The sequence below is a fragment of the Nycticebus coucang genome, chromosome 4 (assembly GCF_027406575.1).
Source record: "Nycticebus coucang isolate mNycCou1 chromosome 4, mNycCou1.pri, whole genome shotgun sequence".
NCBI lineage: Eukaryota > Metazoa > Chordata > Mammalia > Primates > Lorisidae > Nycticebus > Nycticebus coucang.
Genome location: NC_069783.1, coordinates 126,977,869 through 126,982,222, shown reverse-complemented (window position 1 = coordinate 126,982,222; position 4,354 = coordinate 126,977,869). Strand labels below are relative to the sequence as shown.

The 4,354-nt window shown below is 45.6% G+C and overlaps 1 pseudogene; it reads right to left on the bottom strand.

Annotated features, from left to right (window-relative positions):
• Positions 1–3,188: 3,188 nt before the first annotated feature.
• LOC128583931 (peptidyl-prolyl cis-trans isomerase A-like) lies at positions 3,189–3,772 on the bottom strand (annotated as a pseudogene).
• Between the last annotated feature and the right edge of the window lie 582 nt (positions 3,773–4,354).

Sequence of the window (4,354 nt, the reverse complement as noted above, 5' to 3'; positions counted from 1 at the left end):
ATTAAAAACATTCAGTGGGGAAAAGATTCCCTATTTAACAAATGGTGCTGGGTGAACTGGCTGGCAACCTGCAGAAGACTGAAATTGGACCCACACCTTTCACCATTAACTAAGATAGACTCTCATTGGATTAAAGATTTAAACTTAAGACATGAAACTATAAAAATACTAGAGGAGAATGCAGGGAAAACCCTTGAAGAAATTGGTCTGGGCGAGTATTTTATGAGGAGAACCCCCCGGGCAATTGAAGCAGCTTCAAATACACTACTGGGACTTGATTAAACTAAAAAGCTTCTGCACAGCCAAGAACACAGTAAGTAAAGCAAACAAACAGCCTTCAGAATGGGAGAAGATATTTGCAGGGTATATCTTTGACAAAGGTTTAATAACCAGAATCCACAGAGAACTCAAATGCATCAGCAAGAAAAAAAACAAGGGATCCCATTGCAGGCTGGGCAAGGGATTTGAAGAGAAACTTCTCTGAAGAAGACAGGCGCACGGCCTTCAGACATATGAAAAAATGCTCATCATCTTTAATCATCAGAGAAATGCAAATCAAAACTACTTTGAGATATCATCTAACTCCAATGAGACTAGCCTATATCACAAAATCTCAAGACAAGAGATGTTGGCGTGGATGTGGAGAAAAGGGAACACTTCTGCACTGCTGGTGGGAATATAAATTAATACATTCCTTTTGGAAAGATATATGGAGAATACTCAGAGATCTAAAAATAGATCTGCCATTCAATCCTGTAATTCCTCTGCTGGGCGTATACCCAGAAGACCAAAAATCACAACATAACAAAGATATTTGTACCAGAATGTTTATTGCAGCCCAATTCATAATTGCTAAGTCATGGAAAAAGCCCAAGTGCCCATCGATCCACGAATGGATTAATAAATTGTGGTATATGTACACCATGGAATATTATGCAGCCTTAAAGAAAGATGGAGACTTTACCTCTTTCATGTTTACATGAATGGAGCTGGAACATATTCTTCTTAGTAAAGTATCTCAAGAATGGAAGAAAAAGTACCCAATGTACCGAGCCCTACTATGAAACTAATTTGGGGCTCTCACATGAAAGCTATAACCCAGTTACAACCTAACAATAGGGGGAAGTGGGAAAGGGAGGGGAGAGAGGTGGGTGGTGGGTAGAGGGAGGGGTATCAGTGGGATCATACCTGTGGTGCATCTTACAGGGGTATTTGCGAAATTTGTTAAATTTAGAATGTAAATATTTTGGCACAGTAACTGAGATAATGCCAGGAAGGCTATGTTAACCATTGTGATGAAAATGTGTCAAATGGTCTATGAAGCGAGTGTATGATGCCCCATGATCATATCAATGTATACAGTTATGATTGAATAAAAAGAAAAAGAATCTTATCCTTTGACAAAGATTCAGTTTGTAAACATATTTTTCTATTTATACAAATTACTAGTGGCAAAGGGCCAATAATAAAGGCCCTTTATTATTGAGCTTTACCCAGGCATCGAGATTCCAGCAGCAGCACCGTAACACTCAGGAGGTGGGCCTGCCCCGCGAAGGGTGGGGGCCCCCCGAGCCACTTTCCTCGCTGGGCCTTCTCAGCCATCATGGAGCCAGTGGAAATGCGCCTGCGGTCGCATTTCCCGGGGCAGTCCCCCTCCGCTGCTTTCATGTGAGTCCCTGACTCATGCACGTGTTATAATTCTTGGTTCCTGTTTCAAGACGGGTCGGGTGGGTAGCCGACATAGCCACCAACCCCGTGCACTCTCTTGGCTTTTTTCTCACATGGCCCCTAGAGAGAAAAAAAAAGTCCTCCAGGCCCAAAGGCATGAGCCACCCCAGCCCCGACCCTCACTGCGTCCCCACAAGTTCGTCGCTGGGACGGAGGGTTAACGCCAAGAGGGTGGGGGAGCAGTCATGCCATGGGAGGGGTGGCCTGTCCCAGTGGGAGAGCACCAGCACAACACCCATAGGGGGGTTCAGTGAGGGGTGATATGGAGGAGGGCAAAGTAGATCTTGGTCTGCACTATCTTGCAAAATGGAGTAAAGCGGTGCAGAAGGTTTGTGGGGTTTCTTGTTAGGGGAGTTAGGAGATTCTCAGGCAGTGCGAGAACCTAACTGCTTGGGAAGTGCTTTCAGCCAGGGAGCGGGGGATGAAAAGTTCCCTCTGGAGGCCAGCCAACATTGAAGGTTGGCCACTCAGTCCTGTAAAAAGTAATCAGTTTAGCTCTTTTTTTTCTCTTTCACAAGTCCTAAATTTTGAGCTCTGAGTTCAGCCACACTAAGATACCAGTGTAACACAAGACACACAACATACAACTGAGGACATACAGAAATCGACGGTCTGTGGAAACAATGGTCTCTGACCGTACTGCAGGCGCAACCCTCTTCATCCACCCAGAAAAACTACAAGAGGGGTGTCCACACCATGCTCTAAGGAGTCCACATCTCACGGGGTGGGGGAGGCAAGGTCCCTTCCAGAAGAGGCTGGGACATCTCCTCAGCACCCCTGGCCAGCAGCCTCCAACGGGTCCGCTTTGACTTTATGCTGACCACCTTTACAGATTCCAGATTTCCAAAAGCAACCACAGCATACAAGACAGACAGACACTTACCATGTAGCAGCCCTTTGAGTCGGGGTCCTCAAGGGGTCTTGGGGGACTTCCCAGCCAATGCACCAAATGTTGTGCCCAGATCTTGAAATCCCTCATAAAGACCACCAAGGAGCCGAGTCTGATGCAAAAGCAAAAGGGCCTTTTATTGCAAGTTCAAACTTGGGCTCCCAGGGATTCCACTGCAACAGATCTGAGCCAGGAGCCCCAAGCTCTGGAGCAGGGGGTTCTTATGGTTCCACACAGTGGGTGGGCATGCACAGCTTGAAACAAAGGGGGTGTTTCTGGGTTGTTTAGGTGGGTGGGGGAGGTCCCTGATTGGTGGGCAGTCGTCTCATGATTTTGGGGAATTGCCTGGGCTTGCCTGGGCTTGTCTGGAAAGTGAAACTTACTGAGTGAAATGGCAGGGGGGAGCGAAACTTAACTCCTAAGATGGCACTGGTCTGGTTCTTTCATATGCAAGTCGAATAACTGCAGTGAGAGCACAGAGATCACAGGATATTGTCAGCAAAGGGGTTGAGGGGTGCTCTCCTGAGCAACACAGTAATGGTTTGGTGATTGAAACATTAAGTCAAATTTATTATAGTTGTCCATAGTCAGTAATGGTAATCTTCCTTCTGGTCTTGCCATTCTTGGACCCAAAGCGGTCCATGGCTTCCACAACATTCATGCCTTCTTTCATCTTACCAAAGACAACATGATTGCCATCCAACCACTCAGTCTTGCTAGTGCAGATGAAACACTGGGAACCAGTCATGTTGGGTCCAGCATTTGCTATGAACAAGATGCTAGGACTTGTATGCTTCAGGATGAAGTTCTCATCTTCAAAATTCTCTCTGTAGATAGACTTGCCACTGGGGCCATTATGGCATGTGAAGTCACCACCCTGGCACATAACCCCTGGAATAATTCTGTGAAGGCAGGAACCCTTATAACCAAATCCTTTTTCTCCAGTGCTCAGAGCATGAAAAGTTTTCTGCTATCTTTCAAACTTTGTCTGCAAACAGCCCTAATCTGTTAACATAGCTTTAAGGATTAGCTAAGCAGGCACTTCTTGGTTTCCAGGTCCTTGAAGGAGACGTGGTCCAAGGACTCACCATCAGTGGCAATATCAAAGAACATGGTGGAGTTGACCATGGCTGATACCAGACAACTATAGGAAGCAGCAGCATCTGCAGAGCCAACATAAACATATTTTTAAACACTTAGGGAGCGTATCAAGATGGAGGACTTACATGAATTTCCTTCCCTCATGACCCAAATCCCATAAAAATAAGAGAAAATGTAATTTTTAATTCTAATTCATCTACAACTTTGTGGGGCAATGAGGGTGTTGTTCATGGACCAGACATTTTGAATAACTTCTGAAAGATTTAATTTAGATGTTATCTGATCTGTGGAGAGGGAACTTTAGAGAAAATCACAGCCCTGAACCCAGCTTTCAGCTCAGAGTATACAGATGAAGGAGAAGATGAGGGATCTTGGATGACAATGGGGAATCCTTTGTAGGCTGGTTGAGTCCTTTACCTCCTCGTTTGGTGTCAGCAGAAGTGTGCACACCAAGAATGAAGTGCAGGCTGCCCTTGACCCCAGACGATGGAACCTCCCATACCAGAAGACAAATGGCTGACACTTCTCCACCCACGCTGCAGCATGACTCACCCCCACCCTCCTCAAATGCAGGTGCAATAGATACATTGCTCACTAGCAAGCAGACTGCACCTCAAATACAAAGACTAGTGTAAC